Raw genomic sequence first — 17,213 nt, 5'->3', positions numbered from 1 at the left:
TCTATCAGTGGCTCAATGCATGGAGGTGATTGGTCTGATGGTTGCTTCCATGGACATCATTCCTTTTGCTCGGTTCCATCTGAGACCTCTGCAACTATGCATGCTCAATCAATAGAATGGAGACCATTCAGATCTCTCACTGAGTATAGATCTGGATCCCCTAACAAGAGACTCTCTCTCTCTCTCATGGTGGATTTCACAGTAATATCTGTCTTGGGCACTTGCTTCCTGAGACCTTCCTGGCTTATTGTGACTACGAACACAAGCCTTTTAGGCTGGGGAGCTGTTTGGGGCTCTCTAAAAGCTTAGGGCCTGTGGATTCGGGAGGAGCCTTCTCTTCCCATAAACATCTTGGAGCTGAGAGCAATCTTCAATGCCTTGACAACTTGGCCTCAATTATCTTTAGTCCGCTTTATCAGATTCCAGTCAAACAACATCACCTCAGTGGCTTACATCAACCACAAGGGAGGAACTTGGAGTTGATTGGCTATGAAGGAGGGAACTCGCATTCTGCAGTGGGCAAAAGCTCACAATTGTGTTTTCTCTGCTATCCACATTCCAGGGGTGGACAACTGGGAGGTGGCTTTTCTAAGCAGACAGACTTTTCATTCCGGGGCGTGGGTTCTCCAACCGGAAGTGTTCTCAAAGATAACCCTCAGGTGGGGGGTTCCGGAGTTGGATCTGATGGTGTCTCGTCAAAACTCCAAGCTTCCAAAGTACGCCAAGCTCCCAAAGGTCAAGAGATCCTCAGGTCTCTCTGATAGACACTCTAGGGGTTCCTTGGATCTTCTCTCTGGCATACCTGTTTCCTCCGTTTGCTCTCCTTCTATGAGTCATTGCTCGTATAAAACAGGAGAGAGCATCTGTAATTCTAATGGTGAATCTTCCACCTTGGAGGTTACCTCTGAGGAAGGACCTTCTACTTCAGGGTCCATTTCTCCATCCAAATCTGAATTCTCTGAAGCTGACTGCTTGGAGATTGAATGCCTAGTTTTGACTAGATGTGGTTTTTCTGAGGCAGTCATTGATATGATACTTCAGGCTCGTAAACCTGCTACTCTGAACATTTACCATAAGGTATGGCGTAAATACCTTTATTTGTGCAAATCTAAGGGTTTCTCCTGGAGCCGGGTTACGATTCCCTGCATTTTATATTTTCTTCAGGATGGTCTGGAGACAGGTTTGTCATTAAATACTCTGAAGGGACAGATTTCTGCACTGTCTATTCTTTTGCACAAATGTCTGGCAGATTTGCCAGATGTTCAAGCTTTTGTTTAGGCGCTGGTCAGAATCAGGCCTGTGTTTAAAACTGTTGCTCCTCCTTGGAGCCTTAACCTTGTTCTTAAAGTTTTGCAGCCGATGCATGTTGTTGATATAAAATTGTTACCTTGGAAAGTTGCTATTTCTTCTGCTCGCAGAGTTTCTGAGTTTTCAGCTCTGCAGTGTTATTAACTCTACCTTATTTTTCATGCAGATACGGTGGTCCTTCATACTAAGCTGGGTTTTCTCTCTAAGGTTGTGTCGGATCGAAACATTAATCAGGAAATTGTTGTTCCTTCTTTTTGTCCTAATCCTTCTTCCCATAAGGAACATCATTTCCATAGCCTGGATGTTGTGCATGCTCTAAAATTTTACCTTCAAGCAACTAAAGATTTTCGGCAATCTTCTGCCCTGTTTGTTGTTTTCTCTGGAAAGGTTAGAAGGCCACTATTACTACCTTTTCCCTCTAGTTAAGAAGTGTTATTTGTTTAGCTTATGAGTCAGCTGGACAGCAGCCTCCTGAGAGGATTATGTATCATTCCACTAGGGCTGTCTCCTGTTCTTGGGCTTTCAAAAATGAAGCTTCTGTGGAGCAGATTTGCAAGGCGGCAACATGGTCTTCTTTGCACACATTTTCCAAATTCTACAAATTTTATACTTTTGCCTTGGCTGAGGCTTCTTTTGGGAGAAAGTTTCTTCAAGTTGTGGTGCCTGCCTTGTTCTCCCTCCCTTTTCATTCTGCGTCCTCTAGCTTGGGTATTTGTTCCCACTAGTAATTGGAAGGAAGTTGTGGACTCTCCATGCCATAGGAAAGAAAACAAAATGTATGCTTGCCTGATACATTTCTTTCTTACTGGGCATGGAGAGTCCACTACCCTCTTTCAATTTTAATTTGGCAGTTTTTTGAGTAAATCTCAGGCACCTCTATACCCTTGTGTTTCTTCCTTTTCCATTTTTTTTGGCTAAATGATTGGGTATTATGGGTAAGGGAAGTAACACTTCACAGGCCTGCTGGGATGCTCTTTGCCTCCTCCTGCTGGCCGGGAGTTGAGTGTCCCACTAGTAATTGGAATTAAGTTGTGGACTCTCCATGCCCGGAAAGAAAGAAATGTATCAGGTAAGCATAAATTTAGTTTTTAACACCTCCAGACAGGCTTTTCATTGCACTTAGCAGAGTAAAAGGAAACACAGGGATATTCCTTATGATCATGTCACAATTCAACCAATCAACATCTCTAAATCATATTCATTTCTTTCAGCAGACCAGTCATACTAGTGATTATTAGCTAAGCAAATCTGAAAAATCAGATCTCATTTGTCATCAAACTTTGCACACCATACTCATAACATACAATTGGAAAGCCAGAACTATAAGGGACAAACATGTCAAAATATGTATATTTATGTTCATAAAATCAGGTTACACAATACAGGCAATGCATGTCTATATGTGCAAAATCTGTGTAATAGGTGATAACATGACAAATAGATTAAACCTTTCATTAGAATATTTATAGTGTAATGCTCATCTTAAAAAATACTAAAAACAAATTAAATTAAGCTTTTCTTTTTCCCCATAACAAGTATGCTCACAATCAGTTCTGAAAAGTGCCTTCACATAGAGGTCTATAGGGACAGTGTGTTCCCTGTAAATATATATGTATTTTCTTATATACATATATAAATGTGTTAATTTGCTCTCAGCCATATCTGATGGCATGAGAATGATTGGAGGTCGCGTTCACATTGTGCCTAACTTGTAATACCAGCGCACATTTGTAAATACAAATATACACATTTAAATACATAAATACATGTACACATATATATATACTGTTTATATACATGTACATCTTAAGACATGTATATTTATGCATGTCTATGTTAAAGACCTTTGTCTGCCTTTTTTTCTAACACCTGAGATCTCATATCTTTGAGCCCTTTTAACTTTTGTGCAATTTTTTTTTTTAATAATTTTTAATAGATGATGTTTTTATGTATGTAAATGTATTGTCTTATGTATTTTTGATGTGTTTTGTGACACTTTTTAGTTTTTCTAAACAGTTAACCAGAGCACTGTGGTTGTGGTAATCATTCTACTGTAGTGTAAATCATGATTGCAATCATGTGTTCACATTTACTTTCAACTTGTAATATGAGCTCAATTTAACTTGCGCACAAATGGAAAACCCCTATATGGCTTACATGCAAACAATAGCATGCCACTTTTAATCTGGACCTAAATCAGGAATATTCTGTATAGCAAAAAAAAAAAAAATGTATAACTAAATTATAGTGATTGTTACTATAACAATATTATGGTCCAGACAAGCTACTCAGTGGACAGTCTATTAAAAATAACAGAAAATAAACAAAATTATCAAAAATAAAAAAAGTTAAACCTAATCTAATACTCCTATAAAAATACCCCCCCCCCCCCAAGTAAAAACACCACCTAATCTAAACTACCTAAACTAACAAACCTAAAAAGGGCATTTTGTAGGGGATTGCCCTAAGTTAAACAGCTCTTTTACAAAAAATGTTTACCAATTACCCCCTAACAGTATGTATAAACCCCCCCCACCAAACCAACCCCCAACATAAAAAAACTACATTTAAAAGAACCCAAGCTACCCATTGCCCCTAAAGAGGCATTTGTATGGGCATTGCCCTAAAAAGGGCAAACAGCTTTTTACAAACAGCTCTTTTGCGCCCATAAAAAATAAAAAAACTTAAGTCTAAAAAAACCCTAAGCTACCCATTGCCACTAAATGGGCATTTGTATGGGCATTGCCCTTAAAATAGCAATCAGCATTTATACAAACAGCTCTTTTGTGCCCATAAAAAATAAAAAAAATCCCTAATCTAAAAAAAAAAAACCCTGCTAAAAAAAAACCGAAAAGGTACTCACAGTTCCTGAAGTCCTGCGGCGCAGGTCTTCTTCCAGGCGGTAAAGGTCTTCATTCAGCGTGGGGACATCTTCTATCTTCATCCGGAGCAAGGACAGCATGAAGTGGAGGTTATTGCTGAGCAGAGATGACCATGGAGCAGAATCAAATCCTGGTGCAATTATCAAGACAAAATACACACTATATACTACCAGTCAGTGAATACAAAGTGTTGGTGCCACAACTAAAATTCCCTGCATTAAGGCTAAATTAGAAGTGTAGCATTAATTTATTTGCCCGGTTGCGAGCACGCAATAAATAACCAGCTTTTACAAATGTCTGGTTATTGCTACTGCAAGCTTGCGCTAGCAATTAGTGCTTTTAAAATTACCAGAGATCAGATCTCTGGTGGTTAATTTTATAAATGTCCCCCAAATCCCCCAAACTTAATTGCTAATTTTTTTTTTAAAAAAAGAAAACTGCACTTAGTAGTTTTGGGGGGCTGTAGGGTGTTAGAAAAAAAAAAACTGCATTGAAAAGTGCCCTTACATTGCAGTCTATGAGAACTGTGTGTATATATACAGTATATATATATATATATATATATATATATATATATATATATATATATATATATATATATATATATATACATATATATATATATATATATATATATATATATATATATATATATATATAAATATGTATACTGTGTGTATATATACAGTATATATATATATATATATATATATATATATATATATATTATATATATATATAAATATATATCTATACTGTGTATATATATATATATATATATATATATATATATAAAAAAAATTAAAAATATATACATATATATTTATTTATTAATATATGCATATAAGCATATACATATATATTTACATTTTCTGCCCATCGATGCTCTACTTATCCCCTTCGCTGTCCTAGGCTGTCATGAAGTGTGTCCCAGCATGAGAACTAGGCTTCCATTGGAACCTATAAAAATGCGCTCTCGTGAGTGCAATGCTTCCCAGCAATGCAAACGTGAGCTTGCGCTCCCATTGCTGTCAACTTGTAATACCAGCGCACATTAACAACACAAAAGTGATATTAAGCACTCCACTTTTAATCTGACTCTTAATGTTTAAATTAAAAAAATAGATTCAGAAAATAATAAAAAATGGTGAGTTTCTAGGCGTTAAAAACTGGGTATTTATTTCAAAGCAAATTATTCCAACAGAGTCATAAAAATCCACAAACTTAAAAACATGTCATGACACAAAGCGGTATACGTCTTACGCGTTTCGGCCAGAAAAACACAGCCTTATTTATAGACACATTGCTGAGCTGTAAATTGAGAGCTTAAACAGTCCTCAATCAAATCAGCAACCTTTACAAGCTGTGTGTCTTAAAGGGAAACTACACTCAAAGTCTGACCATAAAGGACACACAGAAAGCTGAAACAAAAACAAGGATTTAACTATGATACATTTAATGGGCTCTGTACACTAGTTTGTTACTAAACCCACTCTGAAACTGAAGAATGTGTAGTTATGAATTACATATTACATAATTACTCATCTGTTATTACAGACCTGAGGAATATATTTAATGGTTTTAATGTAGATGTATCATATATTTAGACTCTTCTTAACAATGTCTAAGGGGGAATCCACTAGAGCTCAAACAGTATCATATTTAGACTCTATATTATAAATAAAAAATGCAGTAGGATAGTCATATCTCTCATAAAATATACAAACCTAGTTAGTATTAAGTTGGATTATATTTTTTTTTTTTTTTTTAAATATAATTTTTATTGAGGTTTAGTTAAAGACATACATAGATCATAATAACATATTCTTTTGTCATATGAGATAAGGCTTCAATGTAACAGGAGTAATATAATAAACATGCAAGAGACGTTTAGCCAACAATTTACATAATTTGCAAACATTAAACAGATAAGATGCTAATCTTTCAATAACCTTCTGCATGACACAATAAATTACTCTTGGGCCAACAAGAGTAGCAGGAAATAATGAAGTGGAAGAAGAAACTTGTAACCAAGGAGACCACTTTTGGATCTCAATGATAAACCTCTATTTTTTAAGTTTAACAGCAATAAACTTTATGTAAATTCAAGCGTATAGCAACTTACTTGAAATAAATAAGGTAGATAGAGTATAACCAATATATATAATGCTGTGTAAAATAGAAAATAATATACACTTCCTGTAGTGATAGATAGAATCTGGAGCGGGATATTTAAATATAATATTTGCTACCTGTAATAATAGATGTAGTCTGAAATGGTATATTCAAACTAGCACTTTGAAAGGGGCTACCCGTCGTCGTGTTAGGAGCATATAGACAGATGTGAGGTAACAGTGATCAGTCCTGCTGATCCGGATGGACTTACAGATTCTTCTCTTAAATATTATGTGGGAATTAAAGCTTAGGAAGTGAGGAATGCAATAGTTAGATTGCGGTATACACTAGACAAACCGCGTATTTAGCTCCTCTAAAATAGAGGGTACATTATAATGTGTGTGTGGGGGGGGGGAGGTGAAATAAATATATGATGTAACCCATAGTACTAACATTCTAAGTATTGGCCTCAAACTATTTATTATATTTGTGGATTAGCCTGCCATCTCCGAACTAGGACTAGAGAAATGAGTGTGCAATCACCCTACCTAACTTTTCACGTATAGAAACAATTGTGAGCATCCGAAATTTATAGTGAGACACTCTTACTCGTGGCACTGCTGGAGAGAGTTAGTAGTACAGATAAGGGTGGGCTGTAGGATGAGTATACATAGTAGGATATGGTAGGATAAAGGGAACTACATACATGTAAGGTTAGAGCTAGATTTCGATAGGATAAATCAGATTTAAATTTGTAAGATTATATAAAAAATATGGGGACAATTATAAAGATGATATTAGCAATAAACCCAGAGCTTTATCCTAGGATATAAAAAAAGCGATGCTCACACGAGCCTTTGTGCAATACTATGTAGAGCTACAACTGCAATATTTCTACTGGGCCAAATATGTGCAAAATATGAGCGTCACACCACCCCGGCCGCAGGCAGCGGTGCGCCATATCTAGTAGTTGTACCAAGGATCCCAGTATATGCATAGAAATTAATACTCAACTATTGAACCAAGAGATACATATGATATAACAGAAATAGTACCGTAATGTATTAAACTAGTCATCTCCAATCCCATTATATTGCAATTTTAAACTTACTATGCAGAGGTTCAATAGCCTGTGGAACTGGATAGAAAAACTCCTGAGGGGAGTGGCTCTCACTGTATCCCCAATATTAGACCTCTATGAACTCATTTATGTCAGACAGGGGTTGCTCCACATCTAATTTTGGAGGGGTCTAGACTAATAGAAGGCTGTTGAACCAAATTAATATGTAAGTAAAATGGTGTGGGTAACACAACTATAGTGCCAGGTGCTAGTTAACGGTGACTGGGGAGAGATTCTGAAGTGTCCAACTAGGTCCCAAGTACATGCTTGCAAATTATGTTTAAAGGTAAAAATCTAAAATTACCTGTCAGGATTCCAGAAAGAAATAAAGATAGCTAGATCGTGTTAGTTTCCTGTATAAATCCAACTAAGACTAAGTTTTGACCCCCCTCTAGTGGCGACTATAGGTAATTACAGCTACTGTCTAGAAATTGTAATTATTATCTTTGCTCTACATTGCGATATGAATATATTCATGTCCCAAATAGTCTATGTTCTGTGGAAACATTAAACACTATACATTTTACTTTAAATCTTCAGTATCTCACTAGTATTTCCATTGCTGGATACAACAGTTAGTTTAACTATACTAGAAAACATATATATAAATGAAACCCAAATATAACCTGAGAATGCAGTGATTATTAGTACCACCCAAGCTAGATTGCAGCAAAAAATATATGTACCATTTTTTTTTTTTTTTTTTGTGTGCGCAATGTATCTTATCCCCTTAGAATATATCTATAAAGAAAAGCCTTTCGCTGGGGAATGTATACAATTAAGCTAGACATGGCAGGGATCATACAAATTTTCGGAGAAGCAACTTAAGTCTAAAACAAAACATGCTTCTAACAAACAAAGGTGTGGGGTGGTATATGTACACAGCAAATCTAAGTGTCCATAGTTCCTCACAGATTATATCTAAACTGAGGATTAAACTTCTTTCTCTGTGAGTTTAACCAACCCCCTCTTTCTGGCCTGATTGGGAGACAGGGATTCGTTCAGATCGGCAAGGGTTGCCACCTGGGTCCCACTTACTCAAGGGGAGAAACATTGTTAAGAGCGTTGTATAGATCTGTACCGGAGCTGGTAATGTAGACTCTAAGGCAAGGAGGAGAACATGTAAGTTCGTTGTCATTGTAGCGGGATGTGCACTGTGCAGCTCTAGGATCTCGAGGCCATTCCCATATGTCCTGGCAGGAGTCACCTGTATATTAAAGAAATCAAGTCTGCGCAGCATAGCTGGTCTGGGCAGTGTATGTGGGGTTGCACTAACTGGAGGTATAGCCTCTAGGCTTTTGGTAGGACTCTCTGCTCTTCCATCCGACACACAGGCATAATGAGCTGGCGGCTTTCCAGTACTAACGGTCTGATCTTCTGCAGATACACTAGCAGTAGGAGGTAGGCACCGGGGCCCCAAAACATTATCCCCACCATGTTCTATCAAGATGGGCTCAGTTGCGTCGGGTTGTTGAGGTTGGTAGATGTCGTTATTGTTAGCTGACGTGTAAAGCCTGTCAGCCAAAGCAGCGTGGTGACTTTCAAGCAAACATCTCAGCTCCTCCAAGAAATAGGACGCAACCTCCATGTTTAGGGCTTGGTAGGGAGCGTTAAGTATGAGTATGTTTTCAGTTTCCTGTGAGCTCAATGGGCAGCTGGAGGCTTGCGAGTAGAATGAATTCTCCATAAAATGGCGGCTCCCGCCCTGCAAACCTTACAGTGTAGGATAGTAGTGATACCTCGGTGTAGTCTCACCGGCCCCTTAACGGCTCATAGCGGCGATATATCGGTTCTTAGGTTTGTTCACATAAATGTTGGTCAAAAAGACGTTGCAGTGTGTGAAAAAAAACCCTATTTTAGGATCCTGGAGCCGGGAGCTGCACCGAGACACGTCTAACCAGCTCTAAAGTTGGCTCCGCCCCAAGTTGGATTATATTCTTAAAGAGGATAAATGAATATACATTTGTTAGTAAATACTATTATCATGAATCACATTCTTATAATGTAATAATATGTTTTGCATTAGTTAATTAATTTCATTTATTATGCTGCCATGTGGTTTCCTTGTTTTTAGATAAAAAATCCAAAAAGCTTCTCTATGTAATAACTTTACATTAATATCTCCACCTCTCCTGGGAGACAACATAAGAGGACAGAAGCGCCACATGGCCCAATATTCTTTGACCAAAGATAACAAATATCAGTGTAATAAAGACACTCACTTTTGGTGATATACCCCTAGTGGTGTAGATGATTCAGACTGGGATCATACACAGTCACCCAGCAGACTAACCTCCAATGGCTACTCAGCAATCTGTGAATGGTGTAAACAGAACACAACACCAATATGGCCTAGTATTGTATAAGCAAATATGATAATAAGTGATAATAGTCACACTCACTTTCGAAGAAGCACCTCCGTTGGTGCACTAGAAGCAAACTGGGATCAGTCACCCAGTAGACTGATAACCGGTGAAGCAGGAACTCTGAGCAATCCAGGATAAGTGGACAACTCAGATGGTAATAATGTATGGCAGCAAGTGGTAAGTGTAATAGAAACTTACTTTATTAAAATATAAAATACTAGCAACGCGTTTCTCATCCAACCCGTTTGAAGTTTCATCAGGCTTAATACAATAGGTAAAAAACACTTGCTATATGTACCATACAAATTATTCTACACAATAAACTACACCTGAAGTGGGTGTTTCCTAATTAAACCTGTCATAATGAGTGACATGAGCTTTCCCTAAGTAACAACATATTTATACAAAATAACAGCATCAATAATATACAAAGGAATATACATTAAACATCATATACTACACATAATAGTGCTGTATATATAAAACACATGATAGAAAGAAAGGTAATCTTTATAGCATATTTTGATCTAACATACTTTGTATGCATAGTTAGACTACTGTGTCTTTGATCACATTGTGCACATATAAGCAAATAAATAAATATCCCTTATTACTTGACACTGGATATAGAGCAAACCATAGATCTCGATAGTGGGAATATGGAAAGTGTATATACATGCGTATCAAAATTAGTTGATCAGAATATGCATCTCTTATTTATATAAATGTTACATATACGCTAATAGATTTATCATGGTAGTACACAAGTCTGCACACATACGTACAGATCTACCACCAATAGCCTACTTACTATGAATGTACAAAGTGTAAGTGATATTATTCCAAAGATTCGTTTAGGGTATGTATATCGTAGTGTGAGGAGGGAGTGGCTTGGATGCTGTTACAACTCATGTTATGAGAGGTATTACCTTCCTAGAAACACCTAATAGGATGCAGTTGTTATTGGATGGATCACATTCACAGTTATAATGAGGAGTGTGGGTGGGGACCGTGCCCGAGTTCCGTAACAACAAGGCACTGTAATGCAACCCCTTAAAGAAGTATAGAAACTGTGAGCTAATGTGGTCAGAAGTGGTACGCAGTGAGAAAGAGAAAAAGGAGGCTGGGGAATAGACATAGTGGAGGTGGTATCTAAAGGGAGAGGGGTATATGAAGTAGGGAGTGTGACTAAACCAACATTGATATTGTGGGAGCTAGCCCCTAAAACATGTGCCCTCATATCCTAATTGGAGAAATAAGGGATCCCTCAAAATATTGTGACAATAGTAATGTGTATAATGTGTATATGTGTATTAAGTCTAATAGGAAGTGATCCATGGACCAAGTTGGGAGCCACATGGCATGCATGGAAGATCGCAGGCACAATCTCATAGGGAAGGGGTTTCTAATGGGTGTGAGAGCAATATCAGGGCATGGGACATACAATAATACTTTGACCAAATCATCTTCCCTTATCTCTCACCCCCTCACCCCCTCCCTTTGCGCCTTGAGACCCTCACGGTGATTAGTTGTGCTCTACAAGTACTCAATAGATAGATTAATTTCATGTGCCATAAAATGTTTCCTAACAATAATGTGCAAATAAAGGGGCAGTATACAGAGTGTGCTACCACACATGTTCAACACTAATAACTTATAAGTCAAAGGCTGCTAGGTCCACACATTCATTGAGACCTTCTGGAATCAAAGTGTGTAATTTGTGGATCCAGTAGGTCTCCTTACGTCGGAGACTAAGCATAGGGTTGTGGCTGTTCCTAGGTATCTGTTCGATAGGAAAAATAAAGAGTGTTTTAGAGCTTCCTTTATGGACATAAGTACAGTGTCTTGATACACTATGTTTTAAGAACTTTATTTTAACATTACATATGTGACTTAAGCGTCTTTTCATTTTACGGCACGTACGCCCTACATATTGAGCCCCACACGAACACTGTATAAGGTATATCACGTATGTAGATTCACAAGTCAGGCGTTTTTTGATGGTAAACTTTGCCCCTGTGTTATTTGACTGGAAAATCTTAGTTCCATTTTTTTACCACCTTACACATGTTGCATATCGATTTGTGACATATGAATAAGCCATATTGTGGTACAAAATTAGCCAAAACGTTTTGTTGTTATTAGTGGTCTTGGTGGCAATAGCAGAATTGTTGGCAGGTAATTTATCTCTAACTATCTTACTTGGTGCTAATTTGTTTTTTAGCCCTTCTATACACTATTCTGGGCTTAGGGGATACATGGTTTTTCAAATAAGGGTCATTACAGATGATAGGCCAGTGTTTTAGTATGATTTGTTTTATCTCCCGATGGTGACTACTATAGCCGGTGATAAACAAGGGGGCATTTGTATCACTAATTGACTTCTGTTTGTTAGTTTTATTTTTCGTGAAGTATGTTGTTCTGTCATCATTTAGGGCTCTAAGTTAACCCTTTTGTATAAGATCCAAGGGATATCCCTTTTCTAAAAATCTATCTTGTAGCTCATAGCTCTCCTTCGTACTGCAATTTCTCCTTATGCATCTAAACTGCCCATAAGGGACCTTTTTCTTCCAACTAAAATAATGGTTACTGTTAAAGTCTAAGAAGCTATTGCAACCAACGTTTTTTTAAAAAAAGTTTCAGACACTAGATTGCCTGTGGAAGAAAAAGACAATGTGAGATCAAGATAATCTATTTTAGTGGATTGTATATTGCTAGTAAATTCTAGGCCAAAAATCATTGACATTGAGAGAATCTTTAAACCTAGATGCCTCTACATAGGACCCCTTAAACAGGAAAACAGATCATTGATATAATGGCCATAGAACACCAGATTATCCCCCATGGCTGACCCGTAAAAACAGGTCTCCTCAAACCTATCCATATAGAGGTTCACAAAACCGGGGGCAAATCTGGTGCCCATGGCTGTACCCCTGATCTGAATTTAAAAGGAACCCTGATTTTTAAAATAGTTGTGATGAAGAATAAAATAGATCAGTTCACTAATATATTGTTGTTGTTTAGTTGGCATGTATATATCTGTTTGCAGATAATATTGGATCACAAGAATACCCTTATCATGAGGAATATTGGAGTATAAGGAACTCACATCACTAGTGATCCACCATAGATCTTGACTAGTCTTCCTGATTTCTAGATCCCTTAGTTTATTCAATAGATCTTATGAGTCCCTAATAAATAATGGTGCTTTTGCAAGAAGGAGTCAATATAAACTGATAGATTATCAGTCAGACTCCAGATGCCAGCTATTATAGGGCGTCCTGGGGGGTTATTTGCATTTGTGTGGATTTTCGGCAAATTATAATAAAATGCTGTATTAGGGTCTTTTGAATATTAGTCGTCCCTTTCTTTTTTTAGTGAGTATACCTTCATCAAGACCCTCCTGTAACAAAGAATATAGTCTTCTTGAAAAACTCATGGTCAGATCACTATCTTTGCCTATGTGTTGTATATAATGTTTAATGTATATTCCTTTGTATATTATTGATGCTGTTATTTTGTGTAAATGTGTTGTTACTTAGGGCAGCTCATGTCACTCATTATGATTTTAATTAGGGAACACCCACTTCAGATGTAGTTCATTGTGTATGATAATTTGTATGGCATATATAGCAAGTGTTTTTTACCTATTGTATTAAGCCTGATGAAACATCCACTGGTTGGATGAGAAACGCGTTGCTAGTATTTTATATTTCAATAAAGTAAGTTTTATTAAACTTACCACTTGCTGCCATACATTATTACCATCTGGGTTGTCCACTTATCCTGGAATGCTGGGAGTTCCTGCTTCACCAGTTATCAGTCTACTGGGTGACTGTTTGATCCCAGTTTACTTCTAGTGCACCAAGGGAGGTGCTTCTCAAAATGTGAGTGTGACTATTATCACTTATTATCATATTTGCTTATACAATACTAGGCCATATTGGCATTGTGTTCTGTTTACACTATTCACAGATTGCTGAGTAGCCATTGGAGGTCAGTCTGCTGGGTGACTGTGTATGATCCCAGTCTGCATCATTTACACGATTAGGGGTGTATCACCAAATGTGAGTGTTTTTATTTCACTGAAATTTTTTTATTTTTGGTCAAACAATATTGGGCCATGTGGTGCTTCTGTCCGCTGATGTTGCCTACAGATTATTGATCCAGGAACTGGGCCTTGATCCTGACACAGACTGCATGCCTTGACCTGATTCTTCCACTGCATCACTGTGATATCATCAAAATCACTTCCACTTGGGACTATCATTTTAACAATATCATATATGTTGAGATTAATATTGATCGGATTGTTATGCTATTATATTTGATTATATCTGATTTATATGTATTGATTTATATTAATTACATACTAGGATTGTTTTACTATTGATTTATATATCACTGACACACTTTCTTGGATATCTTATTAAGGATACTCTATTGTATCATTTGCTTGTGCAACATATTGTGCTTAGTCTAGGTCTCTCAGAGTTTCTATACACCTATTTGCTTACCCAAGGGTTCCCCCTATTACCTCTCTTTCCTATTCTTTCCTTGGAAGTCTGACATGTTCTATGACCTGTCATCATGAAAAGCTTTTAACATTTTTATTATGATGACTGATAAAATGCCTGGCTAGATCAGAACATTCTATGACCTTTTCTATAATATTAAGATGTTCCCTTATCCGAAATCTGGCTTCTCTAGAGGAGTAACCAACGTATTGCTTCTCACAAGCCGTACATTCTGCCATATATATTATATTAGTTGTTCGACAATTGGTACAGCAGTTAAATTATAGATTATCTTTGTTACCCTGGTCTGAAAGTCACCTTAGCACAACCATGTGCAATACATTTGCTAAAGTGGCACTTGTAGTGATAGTGACCTTTCACACTTAACCAGCTGCAGAAAATAAATATAGACAAAAAACTGTAAAACTCTATTTATAGGAGGCTGTGATTAGACATTTGTTTTCTGACTAATTTAAGAATAAAAAAATAAAGAAATCTTTCCAATTGGTTGTCAATGTCTGAAAATAATAAACAAGCATCCCTGTTAACAAAAAAAACTAATGAAGGAATGATTCATTGTGTCACAAAAAAAAAAAGTTTTTAATTTGTGCAGTTTAAAGGTGGGAAAGCCTTTAAAAGCACAAATTTTTACAAGTCAATGAAAATTTAGCTATGCCCTTGCATTGGTTAAACACATAGCAAAATAATGGAATTTACAAATAAAAGGTTCTGACAAAACAGAGGAATTTATTTTACACCAGAATAACCCTTTAGATTTTATTCCTAAGGTTTGACCTGCATAATTAAATGACAATTTCTTAGATGCTCCTGTCCACAGCCTGAGAATTTATTTACAAGGAAAATGTATTTTTATCCCATGCCATTTTAGCAGTCATTTGTATTAATGATTTACATGCATGAGAATTGTTTGGTGCATCAGTGCACTAATACATGTATATTACAAGATACAACATATTATTACTTGGCAAGATTGTTACTTGTGAGGCTGTATTATATTATATATGCATGTAAATAAAATTAAGTGTTATTACTTGCTCTTCAATACCATCTCATTTTTCCAAGGGATAAATTATAGGTAAGTATCTAGAAATAAACATTCTGGGAGGGTTTATGAAAGAAAAAAAAAAAAGTTCAATGCAGCTGTCACAGTTAGAGAGCAGCTTTGTGTGGCTGTGTTATGAGAAAGCTTCTCTGCAAGACTTCAACTAGAAGAGATCTGTTCCATAACTATATAAGAGACTGTATTTGCCCCCCAAAACTGTGCACTGACTGTGCATGTGACCAAATGATAACATAAATGTTGGAATGTGCTTGCCCACACATTTTCAGGACCCCTTAGTTATACATACATCTTATCCATGGGATTTTTACAATCTGTTATAAGAGCTAAATGGCGATATTTACACATTTATTCAAAGTGTTTTAAAAATTGATGCTATAAGATTTACTGTTACATGAAGGTGTTTTATGCCAGGGCTACCAAAATTATGATCACAAGGGTCATATTTGGCCTTCCAAGGGTTTTTGTGACCCCAAACACCACTGAAAACTGATATTGGGAATTTTGCCAAAAAACAGTTTCACATTTATCATTCAATAATTAAGCATGTGTATGTGTACCAACGTTTGTAAATGAATGTATTATACAATTAAAATTCATTAATAATAAGTCATTTTCATGAATGCTTAGTTCATACAGTATGAAACAAGAACACAGCTATGATATGATCAAAACAATGATCATTTTTGATTGCAAAAAGTATTTAGACATTAAGGGGCCATTTATCAAGCTCCGGATGGAGCTTGTTGGCCCGTGTTTCTGGTGAGCCTGCAGACTCGCCAGAAACACCAGTTATGAAGCAGCGGTCTAAAGACCGCTGCTCCATAACTTGTCCGCATGCTCTGAGGAGGCGGACAGACATTGCCACAATTCAACCCGAACGAGTACGATCGGGTTGATTGACACCCCCTGCAGCTCAAAAGAACTTCTGGTGCAATGTTGAATATTGGAGAGCGTATTGCTTTCCAAATTCAGCAAGGTCTGTCCGACCTGATCCGCACTGTCGGATCAGGTCAGACAGACCTTTGTTAAATAGGCCCCTAAACATTTTAAATTAAAAGTATTATTAAAATACATAAGAAAATATATTACAAATGTAACAAATATTAATTTCAGAAAAATTGAAAGGAAAATACCTGCATTTAAACAACTTAGGCAGTCATCATTAGTTTTTTTAATCAAAAGCCAACTTAACATTCACATTATTCATATATATTTTCCATCTCTGTCAATGTGTAGAAACTCTACTGAAATATTTGACTCATGTTGTTTTTAATAGGCTGGAATGGAATAGAAAAGTTATTCTAAAATCATTTGAGTTGATGATGATGTTAATGATTATTACTATTATTATTATTTGTAAACAGTCCCCATTTTCCAGTGTTGACTACATGGCCATTGGGTATATAGAACAACTAGACTTGATAATGTAATTAATACAGTAGAGCCCTTCTCTGTTGAGCCCAAATTCTATAGGTCATGAGTGTATGAGGCAAAGGGTGCAGTGGTAAGGTATGGATATGAACAATTAAGAAGGAATAAGCTGTGCATCTCTCAGTAGGTGGTTCTCAGATACCTTGAAGCTTTGATAGAATCAGAGACAATCTCAGAAAGTGCAAGGCTCCTATAGGGTAAAAGCAGCATAAGGAATGACAGAGGGTGAAGGTTATGGTGGAGGAGGATAGATATAGGTCATAGGTGGTGCAAGGCATCTAGTGGGCTATCTTGAGATAAATATGGAAATATAATCAGTTGAAAAACTATTTAGAGAATTGTAAGTTGTTGTTTTTTGTTTTGCTTTTTATTTGATTTAGTTGGGAATAG

The sequence above is a fragment of the Bombina bombina genome, chromosome 3, assembly GCF_027579735.1.
Source record: "Bombina bombina isolate aBomBom1 chromosome 3, aBomBom1.pri, whole genome shotgun sequence".
NCBI lineage: Eukaryota > Metazoa > Chordata > Amphibia > Anura > Bombinatoridae > Bombina > Bombina bombina.
Note: the sequence above shows the minus strand (reverse complement) of the source record.